General features: G+C 42.4%; 1 protein-coding gene across 6 annotated transcripts in view; it reads left to right on the top strand.

Moving 5' to 3' along the window:
• Positions 1-15,376, top strand: part of BLTP3B (bridge-like lipid transfer protein family member 3B) — an 81,832-nt gene that overhangs the window by 15,931 nt on the left and 50,525 nt on the right. Inside the window, exon 2 of one of the 6 annotated variants that reach the window (XM_073327420.2) lies at positions 713-859. The exons of the other annotated variants lie outside the window; for them this stretch is intronic. The gene's annotated coding sequence lies outside the window, so the exon portion shown is untranslated. The remainder of the gene's footprint in view (positions 1-712; positions 860-15,376) is intronic. 6 annotated transcript variants of the gene reach the window in all.

Raw genomic sequence — 15,376 nt, forward strand, 5'->3', positions numbered from 1 at the left:
TAATTTAAAATCTATCTTTCTGTAGTAATAAACTTGTTTTATTGTTTTATCTAAACCAGCGTGTGTTTGGATTGAAGTGTTTGGGAAACTTCACTTGAGATAACGAGATTTGTGAATACCATTTTCTATTAATGAAATGATGGACTTTCTATGAGCTTATATTGTCAAGGAGGGTACTGGCCAGTACAAAACTCATGGTTCTGGGGACAAGTCTGGGACTGGGAATTTGCTGGTGTCACTCTGCAATATAATTCAAGGCTGGCTGGCTGGCTAGCTTATTGCACTCATACAGTATAGCTGGGGATGATTTACATGCTGGAGGCTGTGTGTGACAGACCAGGAGTGGTTGCTGTCCCAGTGAAGCAGTGTAAAAAGCATCCCAGGTTAGAGAATTGAGGGGACACAGCTGATCAACCATCCAAATTGTACCCTGGGTAATGTCACACACAGTGTGTCTGCCTTTTTAAAATTCTACATCAGCTATTTGTTTAAATGAAGTTGCAGCCGTGTAGCATCAGTACAGTGATGGATCTTCTCATGAATGTCCTCCCTTTACACTTTATACAAATTTGTCATTTCATTTTACAGAATGTCATAATGTGTAACGTCGTAATTATCGTTCTCTTTATTTAAAATTCTCTCATTATTGTATCATTCCTCTTCCCCTTTAAACTTGCTCCCTTGTGTGTCCCCTGTGTCCCATTCCCTGCAGCGATCCCTGCTAGCTCTGGTGGAGATTGATTTGATGTGAATATCCTTACTACCAAAATGAATGCCAGAAGCTCCTAAGAAACCACGGGAACTGACCACTTGCTCTCACCAGGAATACGGGCCTTTTGCCTGAATTTCTTGCCCTCAGGTAATACCCCCTTCCCCACCTTTTTAAAATAAATGTTAGAGGTGGTTATACATTTTTTTTAATAGTCTGTTTTGGGGTGAAAACTGTAAGTTACTAGTTGGATGCCTTTTGTGTGCCATCTACAATTCTATGAAAAGCAGTAGATTGTTATGCATCTAGATTTCAAAGAAAGATCCAAGGGTAAATCTGCAAAACTTTTGTGAACTAAACATACAAAACCACATAGCAAATAGGTTTTATAGGCCTACTTTCTGAACATAATTTTTTTCAGATGTTCCCCACACTTTAATGGTATTTTGGATTACTTTCTGATGTAGACTTTCACCTACTTGTGTCTTTTGTATTACTTAATGCTCAAAGACTTCTTGTAGTTGGTAGGAGGGATGCATTTAGCTATATTGAAAGAGGAATTGACACTGGATCTAGTTTATATTGGTGGAGATTTGATGGGGTAATTTAATTTTGTTAAAGAAATTAAAGATAACTCTTAATAGAACAGTGTAGATGTAATGGTCTGTTTAAGAGAATTATTTCATTAATAAGTAAGATTTGGTGCCTATACCTCCAGTTAGCATTAATTAATTATTTGTGTAATGCCATATATGTGGAGACTGCCTCCCCACTTCCTCCAAAAGTGAACTTATTTGAAACTGTCATGCTTTAAGGACCTGAAGAGAATGTATAACAAAAACCATAGTGAAACAGATTGTTCCGATTGTTGCATTCGATGAAGTGAGCTGTAGCTCACGAAAGCTCATGCTCAAATAAATTGGTTAGTCTCTAAGGTGCCACAAGTACTCCTTTTCTTTTTGCGAATACAGACTAACACGGCTGTTACTCTGAAACCAGATTGTTCTAGTTTGTTTAATTACAGTGAAAGAATGGCAGCAGTTTAGAGGAAACACATGCTCACACTCAAAAGCATGCCTTTTATTTTTCAGTGTAAAACACAAGAAGCTAGAATTTTTCACAGTGAAAGTAAGAGAAGAAGAGATGTATCTAGAATACAGCTGGGCAATTTATTTTTAGCCAAATAGTTCATCAAAAAATGCAGCATTGGATCCACCAAAACTATTTGTGAATTTGACACAAATTTGCTTAATAATTTCAGCACACCTCTCTTACCCCTTCCCTCCCATGCCCCCAAAAAATTCAGGCTATATTCACAGGGGTACTTAGATGCCTTCCTAAAAATTGGAGGTGGTAGTGCCCCCTTACACTCAGTAGCCCAAAGGTTAGATACTCGGGATGTGGGAGACATGGGTTCAAGTCCACAACATGGCTGATTTAGAGAAGGAATTTGAGCTTGGGGGTCTCATGTTGTTGGTGAGTGCACTAACCACGGAGCTTTGGAGTATTCTGGGTTAGGGCTCTCAGTCTGTTCTGTTGAAGCTGTTCCATGTTGTATAAATTAAATATGCATGGCAGCAGAGACTGGAACCCAGGTGAGTGTGCTAACCACCAGGCTATAGGGTCATTTTTTCTGTGTGGCCCAATGAATATTTAAATACTTATACAGAATGGAACAGTTTCAACTGGAGAGCTTGAGAGAGACTCTACTCTGAATACCTTTATAGCCTGGTAGTTAGGGCACTGACCTGCAACATGGAAGATTGTAACAGTTGGCCCACCTCTCAAGCACCACCTCTGTTTCCCATCTTCAGGGCTCCATAAATAGACTCCACTATTCCTGAATCCTTAAAATAATACTTTTGTTCATCTAATTTATTTATATATAATTCAGAAATAACACTCAGTCCTGGGGCTTCTCTCAAAAGAGAATGCTCATCTCCCCTCAGCCACTCCCAGGCCTTCCCACTTGGAGTCTTTTGTCCCTAGTACCTCAGAGTCAGTCCTAGGGCTTTTCCTCTTTTCCCTGGAGGTGATCCAAGCCTTGTAGCTTCACTTTGGTTCTCCCCTGCTTTTTGGAGGCCAGTCCTAGCCCAACCTGGCTGGAGTCTCATTTCTCAAACTCTCCTGCATCCTTCTGCCTTGCTGCAGCTTCATTCTGGCTATGTCTACACTTTTGGGGGCATGTAGAGTACATGCACTGCACATGTAGCTTCATGCTGCAGTGAAAGGCAGGCTGCGTCCAGCCTAGACGCTGTAATGTGTAGCTAAAGCCACAGTGAAAGGCTCCAGCAATGGGGGGATGCAGCAGAACACTACTCTGCTAAAAATAGCAGTGTAAACCTGGGAGGTACTGTGTGGGTCTGTAGAGAGCCATGTAGTGTATATATCTTGGGGATTCAGGAGTACAGGGCACTCTGCTCTACTCGCCTAAACTGCGTCTCATTGTCTACACTGCTATTTATACCTGGACTAGCTGGGCATGCAGCATCTGTACTGTACACGCTGCTATAAGTGTAGGTGTACCTTAAGCCACAGCTTCCTCTCATATTTCATGGTGCTGTCTCCCCCTTTATAAGGCCCAGGTGCCTTCCCTTAAGCCCATTTGGGCAGCAGGTAATAAATTACAGGTGCTTTGGACCCTGCTCCCTCTTAAAGGGGCTAGTCACCATGTGGCAGACAGCCAAGCTCAAATCCCTGCTGGCAAAGTGGGAACTTGAATCTGGGTCTTCCACATCTGAGGGCTATAGGACGTAGGGACAGCACCAGCACCACCACTGTTTCTTCCTCCTCGTCTGGGTTTGTGACTGGCGTTTCCATATTTCCTTTGCTTTTAATAATAAAAAAAGAAAAAGCACTTAAAATACCCTGAAAGCAAAATGAAGCATTTAGGGTCAAACGAAACATTTCATTCAATACAAAATGATTTTTTTTTTCACCATTGAACTCAAAAATTCATTATTTTCACAGCTGGAGTCCAGAATCTATACACAGCCCATCTTCCTCAGATACTGCTGTATCCATCTGAATCACTTCAGCACTGTGCATGCTGTCTTCATCAGGATAGGCAGAGAAGGGGAGAAGTAGTGTTGCCAACACTTAGGATATTATTGTGGGTCTCACAATATTTGTTGGGGTTCTTTAAAAGCCCCAGCTCTTGGAGTCTTCTGATTACATGAGAATCTTGGTCTTCATAGCTATGAAGAAGAGCCTGAAAGTGGGAACCCTAAAGCAGTGGCTCTCATCCTTTCCAGACTATTGTCCCTCTTTCAGAAGTCTGATTTGTGTTGCATACCTAAGTTTCACCTCATTTAAAAACTTGCTTACAAAATCAGACATAAAAATACAAACATGTCCCAGCACACTATTATTAAAAAGTTGCTTATTTTTTCATTTTTACCATATAATTATAAAATAAATCAATTGGAATATAAATATTATACTTACATTTTCGTGTATAGTATATAGAGTAGTATAAACAAGTTCTTGTCTATGTGAAATTTTAGTTTGTACTGATTTTGCTCGTGCTTTTTGTGTAGCCTGTTGTAAAACTAGGCAAATATCTAGATGAGTTGATGTACCCCCTGGAAGACCTTTGTGTATCCCCAGGGATACGTGTATCCCGGATTGAGAACCACTGCCCTAAAGGTTCAAAATCCAGTAGGTAAACAACCCCCCCCAAATTTACTATTTCTTAATAGCTAGTGATTTGGGGGTGGGAGGGCTGATGAATTATTTTTGAATACTTAGGGTTGTCAATAATGCAACTTGGACACATGGTGTGGGAGCCAGGAAGGAGGAGAAAAGAAATAAGGGGGAAACCCCCCCCAAACTCACTGCATACACAAGAGAAAAGAGTGTCAGAGAAGGAAAACATCCATCCTGCCAGAGACATATTTATTTAATAAGATTCCAGGCTTGTTACTATGAAGACTGTTATGTCTGTAGAGTCAGTGTGAAGAGATGGAAAAATATGCAAGTGTGGATGAGAGCTCTCTTTGTTTAGAATATCACCAGATTCAATCATCACTTGAATTTGCGGTCTGTTACCAACCAATTTTTAAGGTCTCGGCCATTTTCAAGTTTTTATACACATGATTTTACAAATTACACCTGTAATTTGAACAGCACAGGCTTTCAGCTACTACTTCTCTAGTAAGTCACAGACCAGACAAGCTTGCTATCTGCAAAAAAAAGCCAGTGCTTCACCATTACCTTATTAATTATTTCATAATTTTAAATTCTTCAGACTTTCCCCACTATCAGTCCTTTTCTGTATGAAATCATGTCTCTTCGCTTTAGTTCAGGAACATTATATTTTGAGCAGAAGTTAATAAGCCTTCAAGTACAGTCCATTTGTCAAAATGTGATAAGCTTATTTATTATTTTTGCAGTGCCCAAAGGTGCTAGCTATACTACATAAATTATATACGTTTGGGGTGGTATATGTTTTTGTATATAGGAGAAACTTAATGTTCTTAGTGTCCTGTAGTCATTGTGTTCATTAAGTTCCTTATCTATAGGACTACTATATTTGTAACAGCCCAGCTGGATTTGATAACATCTCTAACAATTTCCAGGCTTTCATAAGTGAACTGTGAAAAGACTATTGTGGGATAGGAAGGATAATTAATATGCTTGTGTGAGGACTTCACATTAAACGAAACAGAAAAAGAAGTAGATTGAAAAGTGTTTTATATTTTTAAAAAGTGATTCCCATTCTTGTAGTGTAAGTGCCTCATTCATGTGTAGGCTTTGGCTGGTATCTTGGAAAATCTGCAATGTGATAATTAGATTATAGCCATTGGTAACAGCAGCTGTTTCTGCTTCATCTATTTGTATCTGAAGAAGAACCAATATAGTTTTTCAAATACAAACCATTTTACCAATATTACATTGAGAAGTGGAATTTGTTGTAATGGGGGATTTGGTATTTGCACTGAATGCAAAAGATGTTGGAGGGAAGTCAGAATATATTAAGCATGAGGACAGGACTCCTTATGCTAGGATGTAAACTTGAGGGCAGTTTGGAGTAGTTAGGTCTCCAGAAAGTAAGCTAAAGCAGCAATCTACATGGAGGCCTGGTATGTGGTAATTGAAATGGAAGTGATTATTTGGAAGGGGCGATTTATTTGAATGTAGAAGCAAAGGATGAAACTATGGTCCCATTGACATCAGTGTTTTGCAACTGACTTCAGTGGGGACAGGCTTCATCCAGTGGGTGCAAAATTAAAGGACAAGTTATTTAAAAGAAAAATCATGAAGGTGTAACCCACTGACTAGCATATGTTACGTATCCACCTGAGTGCCTGATTCAGAGAAGTTATGGTTCTCTTATGGCTCTGGAATGGAGGGACACATACTTTTAGCTTTGGAGGTGCCCAGTTCAATCTCTGGCATGTGAGGATGGCAGCCATCATAAGTCGGACTCAGCTGGAATTCAAACTGTGGTGGGCGTTAGACTCTTGAGACAAGCTACCTCCTGTCCAGTGTAACCTACTGGTGAGTGTGTTTTATTTGTCTCTCTCTACCCAGTTCCCAGAGAATGTGTATCTGTTACAGTTCATGGCTACAGAGCTTGGCTCTTAGGAGTTTCAACATTTTGAGTTAGCTTTCAGCTATAGAGGCTCCCTGTTCAATCCTTGGTAGTTGGCCAAGACAGTGGCCATCTCAAAGGCATTTACTCTTATTGACATTCATGTAATATATTTAATATTGCATGACAATATGTGATACATTTATTAACAAATTGGCCTCCAAAGACCTGCCAACATTTGAACTTTATCAACCAATGTTCCTCTGGGGAATGGAATTTTCCTTCCATTGCCTGTAGACTTCTCCAGCTGTACATGAACATGATGAGAGCCAGGAAGTCTTACTATACCCAAAGCACGGAAGTGTGCCATGGTGTACCAAGTACCCTGACACACATGACCATTCCTGCCACTCTTCCTAATCAGTTTTCTGTAAGGTGGATTTTTTAAATTAAATAAATTAAATACTTTTATCTTTTTAAAAAAAATAAACCTATTTAAAATTAACTTTGAAATTATGACGGCCGATATTAAAGCCTAAACTAAGTATACTTAGGTTTGGCGGAATTTGATTTTTTATTTTTTTCTAATTTCGACAACTTTATTTGAAAGATTTTTTTTTCCAGCTGTGAGAGATAAGATTGGGGTTAGGGTCAGGGCAGTGCTGACAGCAGGGCTGCAGGGGACTCCTTGTGCAGCCAAGGTGCCCAGGACACTGGGGCACAAAATGCAGGGGTCTCCACTGTATACAGGGTTTTACAGTTTGGTTCAATGGCTCTCAGCACCCCCACTATACAAATTGTTCCACCACCCCTGGACCTTTCAGTGCACAGTCACAAGGGAAGAATGAAAAGGTGTCGCACATCTTTGATTTGATATGGGCCCCTAAGATTTGCTTAGGCAGCACTGAGCATTTGTGTAGAGTGGACTTGTCATTTGTTCTGCCTGAGGGATTTTAAAAAGGGTATGTCTTGATCTATCTGACCAAATGGATCAGATCATGTATTCAGCAGGTCTTCAGAGTAGATGAGACTCAGATGCCCAGATGTGATCCAGGCTCACTCCATTTGGGCAGTCTTCTTATTCAATCTGGAAGGTGAAGTTTAAATTGATGAATTATGCAAGGCACCTGGCATTCTCTCCAGACCTTCACTAACCACCAAAATCTGAATTTCCTCCCATCAGCTGGTGCATAGAGTGTCATAGAGTGCTTAAACCAGTACTTCCATAGGAGCAGCTTTCTTCAGGAGGGAAGAGGAAAAGTGTGCCATACAAACAGTTTCCTGAGAGTGGGGGTGTAAATACCCCACACTAGCCTGTTGCACACTAGGTGTCCATGTGGACCATGCTGCCATGCACTAAAAGTTCCTTAGTGAGTTTAATCTATCCTAGAGAGCAGATAAAAGAGCAGTACAGAACTTTTAGTGAGCGGCAGTAGGATCCACGCAGACAGTTGGTGGTGAGGTAGATTTACACCCCACCGGTGCCATGAATTAAGTGTTCATATAGACAAGACCTGTCTGTCCTCTACCCCATCCCTCTCCACCCTCTGTTCAAGTTAGCTTTGTGTCTCTTGACCAACCCTTCCACAAGTGATTTGGGATACTGCTGTTCAGAACCCAAGATTGTCACAGATCAAATCACAGAATATAAATGTTAAAGTGTGATAGAAATTCTCTCTGTATACCCTTTATTTTGATTCTTAATCTTTTGAAAAACTATTCTCTGGATTATTATTGCTTTTTCTGTTTGCAAATGTGAATGTATGTATTGTACAAACACACTTAAATATTGTTTGAAAAGTTCCAGTTGCTTATGTTGTCTTAGCACAGTGGTTTTCAACCTTTCTTTATTTGCGGAGCTCTGCAAAATTTCAAATGGAGGTGCGGATCCCTTTAGAAATCTTAGACATAGCTTGCGGACCTGCAAGGGTCCGCGGACCACAGGTTGAAAGACACTGTTCTATGGTAATGACAAACTTTTATGGGCCCCTTTGACATAGTCTGCGGACCCCCAGGGGTCCGTGGACCACAGGTTGAAAATCACTGCATTAGCAAATCATGAAGATAATGTTTTTTGCTATATCTGAAAATATTTGGTTTAGAAATAAATTATAAATGCTTTAAAATAATGTGTATGCAGATTAACAAGACTTTTTACTAAACAACAAGTATTACCAGATTGTACATATAAATTAAACCATAAATATAATGGCATAATAATACTTAACATTACATATACACATGGTAACCAGTTATGGTTGTTGTATCTTGTGGTGTCTTGACTCTTGTGAGTTGAAGATCTCAAATACTATTATAATATTGCCATAGTTCTTTGAACTGAATATTTGACCTTAGTTTAAAGCGACATTCTCAGATATAAACAATGAGGAGTCCTTTTGGCACTTTAGAGACGAACACATTTATTTGGGCATAAGCTTTTGTGGGATATAACCCACTTCATCAGATGCATTGAGTGGAAAATACAATAAGCAGGAATAAATATACAGCACATGAGAAGATGGGAGTTGCCTTACCAAGTGGGGGTCCAGTGCTAATGAGGCCAATTCATTTAGGGTGGATGTGGCCCATTCCCAGCAGTTGACAAGAGGTAAGAGTATCAACAGAGGGGAAATTATTTTTTGTAGTGACCCAGCCACTCCCAGTCTTTATTCAGGCCTAATTTGATGGTGTTAAGTTTGCAAATTAATTCCAGTTCTGCTGTTTCTCATTGAAGTCTGTTTTTGAAGGTGTGTTTTTTTTTTTTTTTTTTGAAGAGTGGCGATTTTTAAGGCTGTTATTGAGTGTCCAGGGAGATTGAAGTGCTCTCCTGGTTTTTGAATGTTACAATTCTTGTTGTCTGATTTGTGTCCATTTATTCTTTGGCCAAACCGGACAGTCTCTATGCAAATGTACATGGCAGAGGGGCATTGCTGGCACATGATGGCATATATCTACATTGGTAGATGTGCAGGTGAACGAGCACATCTACCAATGATGATGATGTGGCTGATGTGGTTGGTGTCCCTTGAACAGATACGCGGATAGAGTTGGCAACGGGGTTTAATGCAGGGGTTGGTTCCTGGGTTAGTGTTTTCTGTTGTGTGGTGTGTAGTTGCTGGTTAGTATCTGCTTCATGTTGGGGGTCTGTCTGTAAGCGAGGACTGGCCTGTCTCCCAAGGTCTGTGAGAGTGAGGGATCATCCTTCAGGATAGGTTGTAGATCCTTGATGATGCGCTGGAGAGGTTTTGGTTGGGGGCTGTAGGTGATGGCTAGTGGTGTTCTGTTACTTTCTTTGGTGGGCCTGTCCTGTAGTAGATGACTTCTGGGTACCATTCTGGCTCTATCAATCTGTTTTTTCACTTCAGCAGGTGGGCATTGTAGTTTTAAGAACTCCTGATAGAGATCCTCTAGGTGTTTGTTTCTGTCTGAGGGATTGGAGCAAATGCGGTTGTATCTGAGGGCTTGGCTGTAGACAATGGATGGTGTGATGTGGTGTGGATGATAGCTGGAGGCATGTAGGTAAGTATAGCGGTCAGTAGGGTTCTGGCATAGGGTGGTGTTTATGTGACCATCACTTATTTGTATTGTAGTGTCCAGGAAGTGGATTTCTTGTGTGGACTGGTCCAGGCTGAGGTTGATGGTGGGGTGGAAATTGTTGAAATCCAAGTGGAATTCCTCAAGGGCCTCCTTCCCATGGGTCCAGATGATGAAGATGTCATCAATGTAGCGCAAGTAGAGTAGGGGCGCTAGGGGACGAGAGCTGAGGAAGCGTTGTTCTAAGTCAGCCATAAAAATGTTGGCATACTGTGGGGCCAGGTGAGTACTCATAGCACTGCCGCTGACTCACAGATAATAGTTCAAACCTAAAATGTAGGTTTTGAGGGATAGAGGGAGGTTTTGCAAAAGCTAAAGCTTTCAAGATATTGAAAATAAATCAGTGTAAACATTTTTGTGTTTGGATTCCCCTGCAGTAGTAGCAAACCAAATATTTGCAACTTTTTATATTGCAAGAGGCAGGGAGCGGGCAATGAGGACATAGGTCAGAATTATCTTTTGGCCAAGTGGCTGCAGCAGCTTTATTAAACCTTTAATATAACTAAACTATATTCTAAAGTTAGTCTGCCCGGACAGTAGTAAAAAGGGGGTAGGCCTCAGCCAATCCAGCTGATTATCAACTTACTCACATTTTCACTGATAAAATTCCAAGCTTTCTAAATTTTCCATGGTCTGACCATAGTCACTACCAAGTGCAGATCACTGCATGAGGCAATCATTAGGCCTCATACAAGTGCCTGGAACTCCCTACAATCCAGTCCCCTTCTCAGTGAAGGAGAGTTAATGCCCAGTTCGCTGAAAAGGGGTAATTTATTTCCAACCTCTGTGGAGTTGTCAGTACCAGCCATATACTATCATTAACTCTATTCCAGATTAGGGAAATCTCACCCGTGCTGCTAGGACCAAATACTTAAAATTGCGATCTTGTAAATCAAAAACAAAAAAATTGCGATCTTGTAAATCAAAAACAAATTAATTATTCCATGTAATTGTACACTCACTTCAGAGTCTAGATGTGCCTGAATCCCAGAATATGAAGACCTTGCCTCACCCAATGTACAGTAAACATCCACAAAATACTCCTGAGGGCATTCTGCTCCAAAAAATTAAAAATTATGTGCCAAAAAAATAAAAATTTTGTGCATAATATTTGAAAATTCTGCAAGTTTTATTTGTCAATAAATAAATGTAGAGGTACCAGCATGGGAGTGGGGAGTACAGGCCAATGACTGTACGAAGGTGGGAGATCACTGTACAGCCTCCTCACCCCCAGGACACTGACTCAGTGGTGAGGCTGCACCCGACCCTAACACAACAAAAGGCCTGGGCCTGCCCCAGAAACACCCTGGGGGCAGGGTGCACCAGGTCTGGGGCTAGCAGGCACAACCAGGCATGATTCAAGTGTGGAAGGGCTCAGTGTGGGGGATCCAGATGTGGGTTGAGAGGATTCTGTGTGGGACAATCTGGGTGCGGGCAGCTCAGTGGGGGGGTCTAGATATGGGGGGATCTGGATGCACAGAGGCTCATTGCGGGGGTTCCAGGTGCAGGGGCAATGGGACTCTGCAGGGGCTTCCACGTGAAAGTGGTTGGGTCTCAGCAGAGGGGCTTGGGTGTGGGGGTCTCAGCAGGGGAGTCTGGGTGCTAGGGGAGTGCAGCTAGTTGGGGGTCAGTGATGTGGGGGCTCAGGGTGGTGCAGGGGGTGGGGCTCATCAGGGTGGGGTTTGAGTGCAGGGAGCTCAGTGGGGAGTGGTCTGGGTGAAGGAGTGGGGGTCCACAGGCAGGGGGTCTGGGTGCAGGAAGCAGCGGAGGATGCTGAGCTTCCTGCAGCTGGGGGAGGTTTCCGGGGGTGGGTCTGACACAGCCCCAGCCACTCCTTGCAGGGGAAGAGGAAGTCCCACCCTCTCCTGCCTCCAGCCCAGCTGGGAGTAGCAGTTGGTCATGGCTCAGGGTAGGAGCCACTGGCTGGGCTGTCCCCAGCCCTGCGGTGATTTACCTCTCCACTGGCTGCTCCAGGTGCCTGAAACGATGTACCTGCATTGCTAGGGAGTGGTGTGTGACTGCTCTTGCAGCTTCCCTTTGCTTCCTTGCCAGAAAGTCATTTTTCTGCAGGGAAGCAAAGAAATATACTGGGGACATGAATTCTGCGCACACGCAGTGGCGCAGAATTCCCCCTGGCGTAACAAAAAGACAGAGTGACATGAAATTGATGTCCTAGGTGCTAGTAATCTCCTGGGAGGTGTGAGAGAGGAAGGAGGGAAGGTGAGATTTTACAAGAGCATTGTGGGGAGGGTGATGCCTGTTTTGAGCCAGCACTGCTCTTTATGCCCCCTGCCCAGCTGCACGCCATCCAATCCCAGTGTTTATAGCAAGCATTGGGAATTCACCAACATCCTCTCTCCAAAGAGAAAAGAGTTATTGGTCAGCAGTCTTTGTGGTACCGCCCAGAGGTGTGGCCCTACCCTCCTGGCCCCTGGTCTTGAGGGGCCAACCTATTTTAATACATGAAGACCAGAGAGTGAAATCAACAACTGATAATAAGCAAAAGTGAAGATGAATAGTCTATTCTCATTGTGCAAGGTCAAAGTGAAGAACAAACATCACAAACGATGAAGAGCAAACTAGATCATTAATCAGGAAAAAGAAATTAAATTTGAAGTGTTATTAACTAGAGCTGGCTGGAAAAATTCCAGTGAAACTTTTTTCATGAGAAGTTTCCAGTTCACTGGAAACAATTTGATTTTGGTGAACTTCTGATGGAATCCAGTGAGGATGTTGAGGAACCAGTTGCCCTGGGAATCAGGGAGCCAAGGGATCCCAGGCTCTGACCTCTTCAGCAGCCTCTAGGCAGGCTGTGGTAGAGCCAGCACTCCCAGGACTTCCAGGTGCCAGGTATGCTGAAGGGGAGCTTGGAATCTGGAAACTCCAGCTAAGCCTGGAGGCTTGTAGCTTAGCAGCCAGCACTTCTGGCTAGGCTTCTTGCAGACCTAGGCTTCTGGTTCTTCCAACAGGCTGTGGGGGATCCAGGGACCCTGGAAGCCTGTTAGCTGCTGCGTGAAATTGACATGATTGTTGTCAGTTTCCCTGCTGACCACCATTGACTTGCAGGAGTGAAACTAACCAAACTGTTGTTAACTTGACAAAAATTACTTGTGCATGAGTATTTGCAGGAGGCTTATTCTTTCTCCGTTTGATGTGAGATTTAGAAAGAGACCTGTAGATGTACTAACAAGTTTTTGTGAAAATCTTAGAAAAATAGTTTGAATTTTTGGTTGTGAAATGTGGATGTTGGTGATGAATATATAATAAGGAATATATAAAAATGAAATAAATAGGTTCTCTTGAGGTTTCCTATTTTAAAAACACAAAATTCCCTGCAATACTAGTTTGCGATGCTGTATGTTAAAAATACTTAATGTTCCTGTTATGGTTGAAAACACTGAATGTCTACTGTACAGTTCCAGAATCTTGATTTTTAGCCAAAAGATGCAACTGGTAATGTGATCTCTGACATTTGGTGAGGCTTTACATTCTAAAATGAGAGGATTACTCATTCCTGTATTCAAGAAGGTTAATAAGCTTTTCTTTTCGTCTTCTTTTTGTTCCTTTGTTTCACTCCAGTTCTATTTTTATATGTACTTCTTTTTCTTCTGAGGTTGCATTGCTACTTTGGATTTCCCTCATTCTAGCTTTAGCAGCCTCTATTTATCAATCCAAGCTATAAAATAGTTAGTTCATCCTACATGGTAAAATGATGTAATTTACCAATGAGAGTGTCATGACACATCTCTAACTTCCTGTTGAAAGTGTTATGTAGATGGGGTCTCAAAAAAAATGCAAAATTGCCCTAAATAAACATGCATTTTCCAGAGCCCATCAAAGCCATCTTCATGTTCTGTGCATCAGTTGGCTCTTGTGGTGAGTGTGATGTGATAGAAAGTCTAGAGAATCATAGTGGAGCAAGAGCTAGTAAGCAAAATGTGAGGGGAGCTAAAAGAAGATTTAAAAAATTAGGTATATGCTTTAATCCCCTACTACCTTTTGCATGCAGAGTATAGAGAAGTACATAAAATGTATTTTAATATTTTGCAAAATTTTGAATTCTTCTTCGAGTAGACCCTATAGGTCCTCTACTCTAGGTACACTTGTACGCCCTGCCCCTCAGATTGAAGATTTTAGGTAGCAGTGTCTGTTTGTCCATAGATATGTTTTCTTGTTTCTTTCCTCTAGGGAAGTGGACTCTAGAAAGAGTATGTCTGGCTTTCCTGGGTTTAAATGTTACCTTTTGTGCCAAGAGGCTATCCTGGTCAGTGATGGACATTCCCACTGTATATTTGTCTCGGGGAGTCACATGTCCCTCAAAAGTGTAATTTCTGCCTCAAATTAAAGTCAATGTCCAGAAAGAATTGCAAACTAAATCTGTGTCTGCTTATAATGGAGAGTTCACTCCGACCAGCTTTCAGCCCCAGCCCAGGGACCCCTCCTCCATACAGTGGTCCCCAGATGAGGCCCACTCCATCAACTTCCTCAGCACAACACTCCCCTGCAACTTCAAAAAGGAAATCCATGGAATCCTCTCAAAAAGCCTCTAGAAAGCAGGCGTCAAGAGAATCTACCACAGAGACAATCCCTGGCCAGGTTGACTACCGTGGCACCCATTGATCTTCGACTCATTACCCATTGGGCTGCGGGCTCCTAAGGTACTCTCGTCGCCAGCAAGCCTAAGGACTCTAAGAGTTTGGGCTCAGGGAGACTGGTACCATTGGGTGAACAGGGTGGTTGAGAGAAAACCATCTCCTCTAAATCAGTACTGACAGAGTCCCGTGCGGCCTTGGTGCCTAGTACTTCAGCTCCGCAGAAGACCAGACCAACCCCTACTGGTTATTCATTGGAGCTCAAGAGACCTCTGGTATCATCAGCACCTTCTACCTCAGTCACCTCTGTTCATCTTAGCGATACTGCCCACCCTCCCAGTACTGCAGGAATTTTGCTTTCCCAGGTAGTTGGTGGTTTCAGAAATGCCTGAGTCTCCCCTGCTCAGTACCGACACATTTCAGGTACGGACTACCTCTCGCTCTCCACATGGTACCAGTGGAATCTCCCATAGCTTCCATAACTGCTCCACTTCTGCCAAGTGATGAAAAGGAAGACAATGATGATTTCTCATCAGTCTCTCACATTTCTGTCCAAGGCTCTCCTTTTCACTGTCAGGGAGCTTTCCATCCTGAGACCTCTTTGGAGCCAGTTTATTGTCATGAGAGACACTGCCCATCCATTTGGTACAGATGCCTTTGGGTCCCCCCACCCATGCCTTTTGCACCACCTCAGTGCCTTACTGGGGCCCCTGAATGGCTTATTGCCAGCAATTTTTGAAGGCCCGTAGTGTTTCTCACTGGGAGAAGAAAAGGCAGTCCTCTCCAGCTTCTGTCTCTAGAGCTCCTGATCCACAAGAGTAGACCTTTGAGTAGCAGGAAACAAGAGTAGACAAAACTACTCCTGCGACCAGCATTTCTCCATCCTCCTCTGATGAGCCCATTATGCCTCCTCTACTGACCTTGGCAGATGATTTTACACAATTT

This window comes from Lepidochelys kempii, chromosome 1, assembly GCF_965140285.1.
Source record: "Lepidochelys kempii isolate rLepKem1 chromosome 1, rLepKem1.hap1, whole genome shotgun sequence".
Taxonomy (NCBI): domain Eukaryota; kingdom Metazoa; phylum Chordata; order Testudines; family Cheloniidae; genus Lepidochelys; species Lepidochelys kempii.